Source organism: Calypte anna, chromosome 1, assembly GCF_003957555.1.
Source record: "Calypte anna isolate BGI_N300 chromosome 1, bCalAnn1_v1.p, whole genome shotgun sequence".
NCBI lineage: Eukaryota > Metazoa > Chordata > Aves > Apodiformes > Trochilidae > Calypte > Calypte anna.
This window is the reverse complement of record NC_044244.1, coordinates 163211835-163228787: the sequence shown is the minus strand read 5'-3', so window position 1 is coordinate 163228787 and position 16953 is coordinate 163211835.

The window sequence follows — 16953 nt, the reverse complement described above, 5'->3', positions numbered from 1 at the left end:
CTTCTCAATGTCTAAACTAAAGCTACCCTCTTCCAATTGAAAGCCATTAGCACTTGTCCTATTGCTCCATGCCCTTGTAAAAAGTCCCACCCCAGTTTTCTTGTAGGCCCCCTTCAAGTACGGGGGCTTTTTGTTCTCCAGGCTGAACCAGTCCAGCTTTCTCAGTCTGTCTTGATAGGAGAGGTTCTCCAGCCCTCTGATCATCTTTGTGCTCCTCCTCTGGACTTGCTCCAGCAGCTCCATGTCCTTTCTGTGTTTACAGTTCCAGAACTTGACCCAGTACTCCAGGTGGGGTCTCACAAGAGTTGAGTAAAGGGGAAGAATCACATCCCTCAACCTTCTGACCTTGGTTCTTTTTAAGCAGCCCAGAATACAGAGTTCCCAGCTCATGTTGAGCTTCTCATCAATCAACATCCCTAAGTCCTTTTCCTCAAGGCTTTTCTCAATTCATTCTCTGCCCAGCCTGTATTTGTGCTTGGGATTGCCCTGACTCACGCTGTGCTGTTTTACAAAGTGGTCAGGCCAGAGATCAGCTTCAGAAAAATTCTTGAGAAAGAATGGTCTGTGGCATCTGATAAGCCAGAAAAAATTGCTATAATGTTAAAATACCTGGTGTGTGCCAACTCAGTATGTTGGCTGAAGCTGACCAGCTTCCCTAGCAAGTCATCCATAAGAATCATCAGTATCAAATAAATATTAGAACTGGCACAGGAGTTAAATCAGAGAGTGATGAGTACTAATCAACATCTCTTTAACACTAATTTCTAACCTTTACTACTCCTTATAAAAAACAAAACAAAACAAAACAAAACCACACACAAAAAACCAACCAGACAAAAAAACACAGAAGAAATTCAAGCTGTTAAACCTTTTTTTATCAAGCAGTTGTTTTCTGACAAGACAGCACCTTCCCTTGGTCTCTGGCTGCTTCAGGAAATCTTTGGTGTTTTACACATAACTTCATGGTGTTTGTAAATAGTATTTATTAGGGGAAAAAGTTAAAGTAATTCCTTCCTAGTGATAATAGGAAAAACCCAAGACCAAAGCAACTTTAGAAAAACAAGTTTATTTTTGATCCCAGCATGTGATGACAGAAGAAGAAGAGCAGACACTAGAAATCAGCTGACAGAAATATGTGCCATATTGCCACATACATAATTCATTTTCCAGATATTGTAAAGCCTCATATATAATGTTTCTGGATTAGAAGTATGAAGATAAGGAATATACTTAGGTAATCCAATCATGCTGTACACCAGAAAGAGCAGAGAAACCTGCTCTTTTCATGATGAGAAAGGGTCCTGGTGGATAAATTTGTACTAGCTGCATACACCAATAAATTAAACTTTTTTTATAACCTGGTATTATATGCAGGGAAATATTGTGATTTTCAGAGGAAGATCATGGCTTCTGTGTTTACCTATATGCATCAAGGACAGGAATGGATTTGGAGATTACCACTCAAAATAGTTTCACTGTTCCCACTTTGCTCTGACAGCTTGGAGTGGTGTATCTGTCCATTCTAAAACAACATGTCTAGATTGAAGTGATCAGAAATGTGATAATATCCAGATTTAGTCATGAAGTGATAGTCTTTTACATTTTTTGTGTGCCTCTAGGGTTCAAATTATTTTGCTTTAAAAAGGTTACTGAAATTTATCGCATGACTCCTGAACTTGGATTTCACTTGTAAAAAATCTACCAAATATGATATATTTATATAACAGAATTTTGCACTGTTCTGTGATTCATTCAGCATTTTAAGGTAACAGATGCTGTTTAACATCTACAGTGTTTTATTAAATTCCTTATCTGAACATACTTGTATTATTTTTTTATTTATTCTGTGGGTTCTTCAGAATGAGTAAATTTGCTGCCTCACTTATCATTGGAAATCATAGCAGAAATCCCACCAAACAAATTATTTTTCATTGATGTTACTGACATGCAAAGTTAAACAGTGTTCTTCATGCAGTTTATCTGTGAGATGATGAGCTCAATTCTGATGTTTTGACTCTCCTAGCATCACATTCTTTTTGATTACATTTCACACCTGTTTTCTTACACTATTTATGCAGTGAGTATAATGCAGCTAAGAGGCCAAAAGCTTGGTAGGTTAAGGATAAATAAGCGTTTTTTTTAATCTTTATAAGAGAAATTATTAGAATTTCACTTTTGCTGCATCTTCATACTAGTAGAGCTCTAGTGCATAAATTATTCCAGTGGTAGGATTTCTTTCTCAAAATTTCTCACTCAGGCATGATCCAGTTCAGCTGCTTTGGGAATCATCTAGAAACAGACAAGCATGCCTGGGTTTGTTTGTTTCTTTAGTCTGATCTCAAAAATTACTTTCCTAATTTTAAACATTAGTGATGTCAGTGTCTAGACATAAATTTGGATAGATAAATTAGAAGGCAAACCTTTTAATTATCAATCAGCATATTTTATTCTACCATTTCATAAGTTTTGCTGCTTTCCCTGACTCTGCTTATGTTTCTTCCAAGTGGTGGATCCATGTGTGTACACCATTATAAGGGATCCTCTAAACTATCCTCACTCTGTGTTGGGCTTGTCAGGTTACCATACTTGTGATTGTTCATTGTGCTTTTGGCTTTGATTGTTTTGCATCCATTTGGATTTCCTTTTGATACATTTTGGCAGCAATGGATTTAATTTTAAAATAAAAGTTTATAATTTATTCAGGGCACTATACAAGCAACCAAAAATTACTGGTAGTGATGTTCTGCTTTATTGCTCTCCTTCAGTTTACATTCAGGCTGACATGCAGTCTTGGTTTCTCTGTTTGAATTTTAAACAGTATTGCCAGGGGCCTAGCTCTCAACTGTTTTCAAACTCTGCAAGATGTTTAATCTGAAAGAGATTCCAAGATTAGAACTCCCATTCCAATTTTAGGTCCCCCTGAATCTAGTAAAATTCATTATTCCATATTGGTGGAAATAAGAGATAAAAGAATTAATGCTAGTGGCATCCATTTGGACAATGAAGATTTACTAGTTTAACTATCAATGCTCTGATGATTAAATCAGAACATCCGCCTTCATAAAACTACTGGTTTACTTCCAGTATTAAAGTTGAGTTTAAATCATGAACTACTGTCCTATGATACTGCTTTTCTCCTCATTAAGGTTATTTATTTCTTATTTTCACTAATACTGATCTACATGCACTATGAGGACCGTCTTTATGGTAAAAAGACTATGAAAACTTCATAATTAGCTTGGTGAAAACAGTTACACTCTAGTACCTACATAAAATAGTTAATTTTAACAAGGTCTAAATTACTGAAATCAAGCTTGCCTATGTGTAAGTAAGCTTCTAGAAAACACAAAGAATTTTTTAGAATTGCTTTTAGAACTTGAACTAGGCTAAGGGATAAACCTGTCAAATGTGAATCCAAGTGTATGTGGATCCTTAACAGTTTTACCACTATATTTATCAAATATGTTGAATATATCAAATACCTCAAATATTTATCAAAACAGCTGCTAACAGAGGATGAAAAATCGAAAATCCAGACTATTTTGCCAAAGGCAGAAATTACTCAACAGTGTAAAACTGAGGAATTATATTGAAGATTTGTAAGGAAAACACTGCATTTCTGAAACTTCTGAAAAGCGTTATAAAGGAAAATTAGGAATTTAAAAGGGGAAGAGTGTGGATTTCAATCTCTGTACTGAAACATGACTAGAGATTTGAGAATAGAAGAAATAGTGGACTGTTTTGAATCAAACCATCCCACTATAATCTATCATTATTAAGTGTAATAAATGGAAATGAAGTAATTATCTTTGGTGGAAGAAACTACTTAAGTACTGGATTCTGATAGCAAGCAAAGTACAAAACCCAACTTCTGTATATTAAAGCAGAATAATTGCATCCTATAGCTACACTTACAGTAGATTTGTGCAGGACTTGTTCAGGAAAGAAGCTAACCTTGAACTTCTATATAGGTTAATGCAAATACTCAATTGGTGTTTTGTCAGGAGAACTAGAGATGTAAATACTGTGCTTCAGTGAGACAAATTGATGCCATGCTTATTTTTAAGGACTGTGTGTATGGATTGTATTTCATGATCACATAGAGATAAATAATGTTAAAGCACTGGTAAAACATGTTAATATTTATGTATGTTTGGGGGATAAAGAAGCAACTATTGCTTTTTGTCTTTCTTGATTTTAGTTGGTTTTTTTCACTTATTAAATGTTTTTGTTCCATTTGCTATATAAAAAATCCCATTATTATCCTCTGCGAATTTTCTCTCCATTCTCAGCATGAACACTAGAGAGATCTATGTATAGATATTCTGAAAATTATATCTTCCATGGCAGTTTCTATTTGCAAAGCCATTTTCAATAGTGGATAATATAATCTATAATTTAGTGGATCACATAGGACTCAAGGTACTTTTAACTGCATCTCTGCATAGCAAATACCAGTACATAGAATACTGTGGTGACCATCTGACCTATAATGAGCCAGTGTGACAAAACCCCATGAATGAGAAAGCATTTGAATGCCACTTGTATGTATAGACACAATACCATTTTAGTTACGTATTTTGTTTGGACAATGTTTTCTCTTACTTGCTTCAGTGCATAACACCTGGTTCTGTGCTGAGTGTTTTCTATTGGCTTCTATTTAATATTTTCCAATGTCTTTTGTGCTTGCAGAACTTGATCTTCATCTTGGTGTCACAGTGATTTAATAATAATTGCCTCTGGCCTTTTGTCTTTTAGTGACAAGGGGCTTGTCTTTATGCATCTTTTCCATTTCAGTGTACAGCAATGTAGACCATCTCCTGCAGTTCACATTAAATAGCTCTTGAGCACAGGCAATCAAATGCAGTTCCTCCTTTTACCCTGGAAAACCCATGATTTGTAGTCCGAGGACTCTTATCTCAGTCAAATGCTGAATTTCAATCAATCTACATGGTTTTCCATTTACTTTAAATAGCTAATGTATTCTTTTTATCCTATGATTTTAGTGTCTACTTTTTCTACTCAAAGAAAAATGAAACTTACAATATAGGACTAGATTTATAACCCAGGTTTAGGTCTCAGTGCTGCATGCTATGGTACTCTTTAAAAGATGGCTCACATGTATTTTGTAACCAGGTGGATCTATGTCTTGAATTCTGAACTGTCTAGGCATTACCAGTGCATGATAGACTTTTAGGAGTACCACTTTCATTATCCAGTGAGAAGTGCTAGTAAAATATTTAAACTTATCCCTAGAAAAATCTCACACTTAAGTGTCTACTTAAGAAGCACTTGTCTTTTTACACACTCACAACAAAATTTGCCACACTACCTTGACCTACTTTCATTGCTTTTCTTTCAGGACATGACAACATACTTATCTCTTTATGTCGAAGTAAATTTCTTTTCTATCTATTGTAAAAGCTAGTAATGACATAAGGAAGAAATTTAAGATAGGTCTTGTTACACCTTTTCACTGTTTCCTGCTTCACACAATTGGGATACTGACTTAAAATATTGTTTGACATTACAATATTTTCAGTTTCTCCTCTGAGAGCTCACTCTCACCTGACAGTGTACTGAAGGAAAGAATGAAAAAGAGGGAAAACAATGGACAAAAATTACTCAGAAACAGAAAAGCACAAGAGAGAAAAGGTAACTGAATGAACTTTCCGTTTGCTCAATTCAGTGAGGCCACAAGATTGTAGATTGTTTTCTGCCTGATTCCATGACCACTAGATTAGACTGCACAATCTTCAACCTTACTGTGAATACTTATTTGCCTTATATTGTTATTTTAGTTTACAAATTCCTAACAGCAGGAAGAGAAATTTGATACATATACTCCTCATTCCATGCAAGTACTCAAACCAGTGGTCCTTAGATATAAGGAAGATTTTCTTCCATCTGATGTCCATCTGTAGGTACTGATCTTGTAAAGTACTGGATCAGGTACTCTACACAGTCAACTGAGTGACATTTATCTACAGAGTTTCAAAGGCAAATGTTTTAATTTTTTCTTGATTTACAAGCCTGGCCGCTGTTTCTTGCAGAAAGTCATACCATATCTGAAACACTGTGTATAATTAAATAAATGAAAAGTAAAGTTAAAATCTAAAGTACCTGTGAGCTATCAAGAAGCTTTGATTCGTTAATGTTCATCTACTTTTGTTATTGCAGTATAGTATTCTTCAAAACTTAAAGTAGGACTATGGATTATTTATGTGCAAAGCAGTGAAAAAATATGTAAAAACTAATGTCAGGATTTGATCCAAGAGTGACTTACATTTTTCTTGCTATGACTGATTCCTTCTTGTTCTGTTTTCTGATGTGTACTTCCTTAGTAAAGCTCTTCTCAGTCCTGAATCTACATTCTCAAGAGAAATCTTTTTCACCTCACATCTTTTTTGACTATATTTATCATTTTCCACTTCCCACAGAATTCCTTTTTTGTTCCCCTTGATTTTCTAAGTGAACATTTACTATATTTAACACTTGGAATTAGAAATAAAAATATAATATGAAGACTTGAACTACTTTTGTACTTACAACAAAATTGACCACAAAAGACAGTAACAAGCTAAATGATTCAATACAATCATACATTTTGGGAATGCAAAAAAAAATAAAATATGCCTCCTCAAATCCAGGATGGAATGTCTGCAAGGTGGGGAACTATTATTTTAGGAGTTTATAGAAAGAAACATCTGGAACTGCTTATGGCTGCACATGCTGTGAGCTTTTACTATTCTGGATAACATCTGGACACTCCAAACACCACAATGGTATTTTGGACACATTTTCCACCCTCAGCACTACCTCTTGTGCTTCACAGTCATCATCAAATTATGTTGGCTCTCAGTGGCTGGGCTTCCTTAGCAGTGCCTTGAAATATTTCAAGGCAAATTGTGTGGGGATCAGTTGCCCTAACCTCGGATCACTCCCAGTGGCATCTGCCTTCTGCTGCTTCATATCTTCCTCTTGGGTATCTTGGGTAGCCGAGAATGCTTAAGTTTAGGTAGTTGATTGCTGTCCCTGTTACCTCCTACTTAACACTTTGAGAATATGTTACTGCTGAGAGTGTCAGTGGGTCAAAAACACACACAAGCAGGCAGAGAATTTGGCTCCCAGACAAACTTTCAAGTGGCACAGGTATTTCTCTGTCACCTTGCTGATGCAGGAGAGTAGCTAATGGTATGGTTGCCCCAGGATTAATAAAGACAAGGAATGCAACCTGAGCTGAGCATCCATGGTACCATTATAATATTAGTCATCATAGCACAGCCTTATCTAACCCCATACTTAATGCTCACTGTATTCTGACCTAGTTGGCCCTATCTCTTCTGCTCTGCTGTCCAGCTCAGTGATCAAGGGAATGTTAATCTGTATTCAAGATGACTTTTGCCAGTAGCATCATGATGAATTCTGCCCTTCCCTATTCCCTGTAGCACATCTTTGATAAAGTGATTGCAATGCAAGTCTCAGTGGCTTACTGAGTAATGAACATTTAAGCGAATTGGTTGTTTGTAGCAGTGAAAAAGCAGGTGTTGTCTTGTCATGAAAATGATATAAATTCTGTGGTCATCAAAACACCTGTTTTCTGGTCTTTAGCAGCTTAAATTAAATGGAACATTTATTTTTGTCTCTGGCTTCACCGAGGAATGCATACCTATTACTACAGACAGTAACTGAGTGAGTTTGCAGCATACATTCACATGTATCTTCCATCCTAAAATTTGTCTGAACACAACAGAGAAAACCTGTTTGAGGCTGACTGAATAGACCTTGAGAACAGTGCAATTTAGATGAAAACACAAGCAGCTCCTAGAATCAATAATCATCATCATGTGCAATTCTGTAATCCCTCTTACCTGAGATCTCAAAGAATTTTACAAGTAATTAAACTTGTAAATTTCAACTCTAATTAAACTTCACCAGCTCCTTGCACAGTAATGTGCTTTTTACTAGTCCCATACAGTTTTATTTTTAAATGATCAGCATCACTTTTGGAATTTTAAATCATTTTGATCCCTCAAGAAAGATATAAACAGAGTATTTGGATATAAAGGATAAAGAATCAGTATTTTAAAGGTTCAGAGAACATGTGTTTATTGCTCAAGAATACAGTTTATGACTAGATTGTTAATGTCTTGAAAAATGTTCCATTAAGATAGGAACACTGGTCGATTTTCAGAAGTGAAAATTAAATTGGTCTTACAGTGAATTCTTATTCTTTTACACCTCTTATTCTTTTTGATATCTCACTAATTGGTCAGCTGCAACTAAAGATATTCCAGTAGCTTCAAAATATGGCCCTTTGGAACCTCAGACTAATTACAATTCAGCTCAGCCTGGGCTTCTAATTACTTGTTATTTTTGAAAATCAGATCTCTAAGTCATTAGTGCCCAGATGCTTACAATTAAAAAGACCCTTAACTTCCTCTGAAGTATCAGTTAAGAGCCCAGATATCCTTCAGGCTCTCATGTTAGGTATTTTTGGCCAATGTCACCTTGGACACACTAATGTATAAGTTGGTGACTGGACAGTTTTACAACACATTACTCCAAAAGAGAAAATTTATTCCTTATTGCTGCATCATGCCAATGGATACTCCATGCCAAAATATGTCTTCAAGGTATTTTCAAGAAGAAAAGTGAAACAAAGACTCTACACTATCATTTTTTTGGTCCCATTTCTAAAAATATCAAGGCCCATTTCAAGCCTCTGTGTTGTGTGGGGGACTGTATTATGTCTCCCAGATTTAGCAAGGAGCATTTGTGCATTTAACCATGCATATAAAAGAGATAACTGGAGCTGTCTCTTTCTTCAGGACAGAGTTGAGTCTTCTTGTCAATCAGTTAGTAGAATCTTTCCTGAAGAAACTTCTAATATAATCTCTGACACAGAAAAGTTGCTTTATTTTATATTTGCTTTAGATGTTAGTTCAAATGTTAATTAACATCAAATGTTAATACAATTGCAGCAATGTCTGGAAGAGGAAAGCATGGCAAGGAAAGGAGCAGTGAATATGTGAGGTTTGTTTGTTTAAAAAAGACAGAAAAGCTGCATGAACATCACTGATCTATTCACAGGTGCAAAGAAACAAAGTATTTTTTTCTTTGTTTCTAAATAAAGATATATATTATCTTCATGTTTAGATTGCTTCATGTGGTAGATAATGAAGGAGGAACAGGCATGTGCTTTTCACACACACACATACTCAAATATACAACCTTAGCTATTACATATTTTGTGGCAGTTGAAGTGAAACCAGTTAAGCTGATAAAGGCAGCATCAATGTATATGGGCCTTGGCTGTTGCAGGAAATTCTGAGTTTATTTTACAGCAGTGTTGCAGCTCTGGGTTGGCTGACGGTGTTGAGGTATAAAAATATTCATAGGTATCTGTATAGTTTTATAGTAATGCAAGAATGATTTTGGTAACTAGCTACTCCTGGCCTGTATGTATAGTGTTCATAATTACTAATAATGTTTATTCTAACAGGAGCTTAATTTCTATTAAATAGAAGGAATGTATGTCGGAGAACTATCATTAAGTTTCCTGAAATAAACAGACTTTCTTCCTCCTCAGGTGAAAGCATGTCATTGTCTAAGGAGAAATCTACTTATTTTATTTGTACTTAGCAGGCTAGCTCTCTCAGTATCCAAGAAACCTCATCACTAAATTGCATATGCTAAGGTCAGTGGTATACAGCAATGTTAAACTAAGGTACCATGCGGATGACAAGAGGTTGGCATCTATCTTCAAAGTTCAACATATTTTAGGAGACAGAAGATAATTGGTACTTCTGGATCTCACAGATCTATGACAAATCTGAGCTAATTAGTCCTTAAAACCTGAGGTTTCATTCTTCTGGGCAGGAGAATTCATATAGCTTTCATAATGACTTTAAAAAAAAAACACAAAACAAACACACATAAAACAACAAACCGACCAACCAAATACACAAATTGCTCATTCAATCAATTAAGAGATAAATTGGTTTTAGTTATTTGCTAAATATAAATAAAACAGACATGTAGCAGTTAACTCCCACAGAGCAAAGAATTAATAGCTAACAGATGAGACACAAAAGGAAATTTTCTTTTGGTTTCAGAGGCTTGATTAAAGCAGCCCTGAAAAGCCTACAAGACTCCCTGATCTTGCTTAACACAAAAAAAAACTGAAGTCAGTGGCAGAGTGGATTTAATTTTAGTGGTGATAGTATATATCCCATCTGTTTTTCTGCCACCCAGCAAACAAAATTTGCAGTTTATTTGTAAGGCTAAAACAAGGGAAAGGAAATGTTTTCTTCTGAATTTATTTAAAGTTAAATAAATTATTTTTCAAGCATAGTTTTGGTTGTATTATCTCCACTTTTTTCCCCCTTGAGAGAAGAGAATACAGAGCATAGTTTTATCTGAGAATGCTACTGTTTCTAAGGATTCTCCTGTGATTTTCTTGGATTTTTTGGTTGTTTTTTGGATAAACGAACACATGTTTCTGTTTGCTTGTTTCTTTGTTTCTAAATGAACACCTAGTAGTAAGGGAAGAGGGTTACTGAGGGTTAAAAATGTTTTATATTTTAAAATTCAATTAAATGGACAGTTGACATTGGGCTGATAACACTTTCTTACTTTTGTTATCAGTTAGTTGAAAAAAAAACAACCCAAATCACCAGTTTGGTTATTGACAAAAAGGTGGCTAAATATATGGCTCCTACAGTGCTAGAGAAGCATCAGAGCTGACAAAAGAACACTAGAAATAGTTTATTTTACCTAAGACATCAATGCCTACTACAAATGCCTGCAGATTGTTTTTAAACCTGGACTTTTCTTTGTCGCGGAAGGAGCCCTTCTTGCTCCTAGGGCTGCTCCTGAGGCCTCAGGGTTTAGCCCATTCCTGGACGATTTCCTAGGGCTGTTCCTGAGGCCTCGGGATCAACCCCTTCTTGCCTGCTCCTGGGGCTCCTCGAGCTGTGGGCTTCTCCATCCTGTCTCACTACACTTCTTTTCATAAGTTGATTACCTGAGATGCATTTACATAAATCTCCAAAAGCAGTGCTTCCTCTTCAGCTCACTTCCCACAGGCCAAAGAGAAAATTATTCTTTACACTTGAGGGATTGTGTTTGGATGAGTTGATGGTCTGCCTCTTAACCAGACTAGACTTTGTGGAGAGGTATAAGCTGATAAAATGCTCTCATTTAATTTCTGCTGTTTGCATCTCCTTTGCCATTTCTGTGCATGATGTTCTGTTTATTCCTACTTGTATTTGAGCAGTCTTCCCCTTTACCACATTTAATGTAAGTCAAAAAAGCAATAGGTTCAAACACCAGACACTATGAAGAAAGCATCAGGCAGTCGGTGGCTGTTTCTTGGAAAACCAGACCAAGTACATGGTTTCAAAAAGGTTACCTTTTATTAAGATCTTGCCAAACCACCATTTCTAGGATTGAAGGAAGACTACTCTTTTCTTCATAGAGATTCAGTAATCAGATTATATTGGGAACATCATACTCTGACAGTATCACAGGTAAGCAGGCATGCTCAGTCAGTGAAAACACTTTCTGGTATGTGGAAATAAAAAGAATAAAGAAGTCAGCAGCTATGATTAGAGGTCATGTACAGATCCCTACACTGTCCACTCCTCACTCAACACAGAAACAGCTCAGAGAGAGGGTACAAGATCTGAGAAACACCAGAAATCTCATCAAAATATGCTAGAAATCATCCTATTTTGTGAAAAATTACCCTTCTACAATAAACCCCCTTTCTTCCATATCAGTTGGTTAGCAAACCAAAATAGAAGCAATCATGCCTACACACTACAGTTAGAAAACCCACTACCACTGAGATTTTCAGGCCTGAAATCTCTATGCAGTAGGCATCTGCTCTTGGCCAGCACTAATACCTTTGCACAATCTCTCTAGAGAAGCTGCTTGGAAGTCCATATTTCTTGCTTTAACAGCATCTTCAGATTTCTCCTGTCAGATGATTTCCTGAGCCCAAGCTCCTTATTCCCCTGTAAGTTTTAAATTTTTCTTTACAGTTTAGTTTTATTCCTCCTTACCCTGAAGTAGATAGTAGATTATTTGATCATGCTTTTTGATCTTCTTACTCGTTGCTATAATATCTGTCATGACTGTAGAAGATTAAATTAAGTAACAGCAATCTAAAGACTTTTTGGAGGATTATTTTCATGGGAAGGACTTTATAAGTTTTATGGTCTTGAGCTTTCTACAATAATGATACTAAGATTTTGAATTTGATCCAGGGTTCTTTGAAAATACACATAACTGAGCAGAAGAATCCTGCAATTATTTGCTATGGACAGCACTGATGAAGAAGAAAGCTATTTCACACTATTACAGTGAGATGGGAACGGGAATGCTGGTTCCAAGTCATGTTCATCTATGGTGGAGGTCATTAAAGCATAAGTCACCAGCTGAAACGATGGAACAGAATATTCTGGACAGCTACAGGTGAAATGTTTTTGTTGTTCTATTTGATTAGCTACTACCTGAGAGAAACTTGAGAAAGCAGAAATGCAAACTATTTTTATGAAGTGAAGAAGCTTTCTAAGGCCTATTTTTGGCAGAAAGTGCTTTTTTTATTTTTATTTTTTAATCAATATAACTTAGTAAATAAATCCATGTATTTCCTAAGTTCTGCTTTCTCTCAAATTCTTTCATTTGATATACTGGACAGGACAACCATGATGTGGCCTACAAGGCTTGCAACAAAATATTATCTCTTCCTTGTCCTTTTTGTCTATTTTTATTTCATTCTTTTATTGTCTGTTCTTGTCAAGAAAGTATTTTTTTAAAAAATATTAATATAAGGTGTATGTACAAGTCATATATTATTAAAGGTCTTGTAAGACTTCTTGTGGAATATGTTTTTGTCAGTGAAAAAAGATTAATTTTCCAGCTGCTGTTAGGAGTGGTGTATTGAAAAGAGATATTTGATTCCTGAGAGTGATGAGGTATCTTGTTAGAGACAAGATTTTCAAAGATACATTGAAACTATATCAGATAACATGAAGATAGGAGGAAATACTGGCACTATTTAACAAATGAATTGAGAGAACACTTGGACAGATGAAACTGGGTAATTACCAGTTGCCACTTATTCTTAAATATTGTCTGAAGCTTAAGACTGATCACATTCTATCACAGAATTATTCTGGTAGGAAAAGACCTTTAAGGTCATCAAGCTCAACGTAACTCTGAACACCTAAAAACCCAAAGCACTTTGCAAGGTCTCAACAGATGCCTTTATCTGCTAGTTTATTTCATTGGTACAATAAACATTTCATTGCATGAAAGCATGAAAAAAACAAAGGAGATTCTACTTTTCAATACTGCCATAGAAAGATATTATTACTGAGATACTAAAATTTCAGTATCCGTCAGGTTTTCACTTCACAGCTTGTTATAGGTTACAGAGAATTATCTTGACATTTCTCTGTGGGCTTCTGAAACAAAACTGAAAAACTCATTAGCAGATGACATGCTTCTGCTATTCTGGCATACTTGACTGCAAAGATGTATATAAACATCTGCCTTTTCAAAATAATAGGATTTATTTCAAATTATGTATACCAGTTTCAGCATTGGAATTATTAATGACTAAATGAATGAAAAAGCAAATGGTTGTACATGCGCATAGCTACATTCTATTGCTTGATTTTTATTTGGCTAAACGCAGATGTGGGTGTGATACTTTCTCCATGAGTACTGCATGTGGAAACACGGAATTTCCTTGGTCTGTAAAATATACTCACCTACAGTCTCTTACACTGATGGGAATAAGCTATATTATTTATTTAACTGATTTTCATCCATGCTAGCACTATATATGCAAAGCACTAGAAAGAAGGGAGACTGTAGGCTTCAAATCCAATGAAGCAGAAGATAAATTTTGAATAGCTAGCTGGTTGCTTGAAGTAACTGACAGACAACCTTGAAATTTACAATACCTCACAGGTGTCACTACATTCACATGAATACAAAAAGATGAAGAGGAATATAATTGAACTTGTGTTAATGTTGAGCATTTGAGGAACTTTCTGATACCAGCTGCTGACAATGAAGATAAAGACAGCTGAAAATGACATTTCCTGTCTAAGCTGTAGTGTTATGAATGAAGTAGAAATATAGCAAAAATTTAGAAATGTCTATAAAGAAAAAATAGTCTTATATACAAAGTGTCACAGTAAAGAAATATTTTAAAAGCCAAGGTAGTAAAAATCCAGAGATGTCAAATATTTCTTTAAAGCCTAATGATTCCTTTAAATAAAATATGGAAATTATTTAATTAAACCTTTTTCATGTTCTCAAAGCATAATGATATCATTTATTAGATGAATAAGTACTTTTGTTTTAAAAAGTTTAACACTGGTATGCCTGATTAAGAGGGAGACAACTTAGGTAAAAAAAATATCAGAGTTTGTAGATTAGCAGAGCCTACATTTCATTACCATCCAATATATGCCAGGATATAAACTCCCTTAGAAGTATGACCTATGTGGATCCCTTACCATTGCAATAGGATTATTGTCTCTACCCTTAACAGTAAAGCTATGTCATCACAGTAACTGTGATTCTGTTGGTCTATATATCTTCTTTGAAACTGAAGACAAAGCTTGCATTGAATTAAGTATCACAATCAAATGTTTGTGAAATGATAAAAGCACATATTTTTAATTGCAAATAATGAATTCAGTTTAGCATAAAGCAAAAAGCTTCACTGTGTGGCGTTACAAGCTCATTGAATAGTCACAGTGAGGTCACCACAAACTCAATAGTGGTCATCTTGTATTAAGATGGAAAAATAAACTTGGTAATTCTTTGAGATATTTTTTTCTTTGATGTGGTTTTATCATAGTCTGCATTAACATCAAAAGACAAGTCAAACCCAAATATTTCTTGGACTGTGTTGTAGTATTAGAAAATAGAAACTTGATGGGGGACAAAATTAACATGGAAAATTTTTCAGAACTGCTTTGTAGTGTGAATATTTAACATCTTTGCAATTACTTTTTCTATAAAAAGGCATATTAGAACATTTTAAATTATAATATTTAATGTTTTCTGTCTTCCCCATTTGGTTATCAGTCATTTAACTAAGCTGTTCCGTTATGAAGCCACTTAGATTTAGTTTCTTCTGATATTAATTATTTGGTGAACTAAACATAGTAGGAACACATGCCTAACACTCCACAGAAATGAAAAAACTCCAGAGCTTTATACTGTATCAATAGCATCTGTTCCAGCTCCTTAAAGAAGATTTTGATCTTTGAGGGTAGAGGTGATCAGATATGAATTAATGTCCTCTTTGCTTGTTACTTTTTTCTTAGGTATAATTATTTGGATTTGATATTTATATGGGCTTTGTTTAGTTTTACTTCTAAAATCATTGAGTTAATAATGTATGTTTTTTATTTGTAATGCAATGTTTAAAGAAAAAGAAATCCTACAAGGTTTTACAGCTGTCTCTAATAGGTGAATCATGAACACTCAGGATGACACAAGACCTGCTCTGAGGAGCTGGAGTTTAGAAGGAAGGAACAAGATAGCGTTAATTAGATAGTGCAGTCAGCAAGTTACTGCTCAGCATATTGATTCCATCCAGACTGTCTCCTACAATAAAATGTGCTTAAACAAATTTTATAAAAGTGAAGTCCTTTCCAGATGAATAAAAAAATTCAAAGATAGAGTAAAAGTATTTTTTGTATATACAGGGTGGGTTTTTTACTGTGTTTGGTTGTTGCTATGTTTGGGTGGGTTTTTTTGTTTATGTGTTTCTTTTTCATTTAGAGTATTATATATACCCAGGGCATATATTATGTGAACTCTCTTGACACCTAGTCCCTTGTCTTTTTGAGGAGAAATCTGTTACCGTCATTTACAAAATCAGCATTAAAAAAATAGTCCTGCTACTCTCTTGTGTTGCATTGTACAGCTATGAGAAACAATACTGAAATAGACTTGAGAGAGAAACACCTGTTTTCACAGACATGATTTCTCCAGAAAGCCATTGTGAATTACACATGTATATTTGTTGTTCAGAATAATAGTGACAATTATAATGAATACCAACTGTCCTGGCTCTTGTTCATAAGTAATCACTTGTAGCTGTCTCATGTAAAGAAATAAATCTACTTTGATCTATCTGGAAATATCATGTGGTATATTCCTTTAACTTGAACAGTTGATTATAGCTTTCAGACAAATCAGAGTTTACTGCTTCTAATAGCTGAATCTCAAACTGATAAATCTGAAAATAGCTAGAGAGTATTATAGATAAGTTGATAGACAGATAAGACAAATTTGTGGAAAATTGTTTATTTTGTCGCCAGTCCAAATCTCTGCTATAATAATAGTTGTTAAGACCAGAGTCTGCCTTAGGGAACAGAACTGCTCATTACCCTCCTCCTGTCATCCTCAGCGTATGTCATGATCACAAATTTACTAGATTAGTATCCTTACATCTCTTCCAAGTGAGTTCTGCCCAGAGTTTAAAACCCCAGTACAGCTGAAACCTGGAAATAATATCTTCCTGAAGCCACAGTGATTTGAAGAGTATCTGGAGATAGCATTTAATGCAATTTACAAATAAAACTTTCCATCTTTGTTTAGGAGCGAAGAAACACAAGCATCAATAGAAAAGACCAATAAACTAGAAACCACTGTGGGACAAAAAGAACGTTGTTTCAGTTGTAGATCTTTTCTATTGATGCTTATTTTCCTCTTCTATAGGCTTTAAACCCTTCCAGCATTTGCGCTTTGATTTTCTGACCATGTTATTGACACTTTTCAAAGATCTTTTCGACACTGCCTTTTATTTTCAGACTCACAAAACAATTTGTTTTGCGCTAATGATATTTATAAACCTCTAAGAGACTTGGTATGTGCATAGCATATACATAATGTGTCTGCACACAGTGT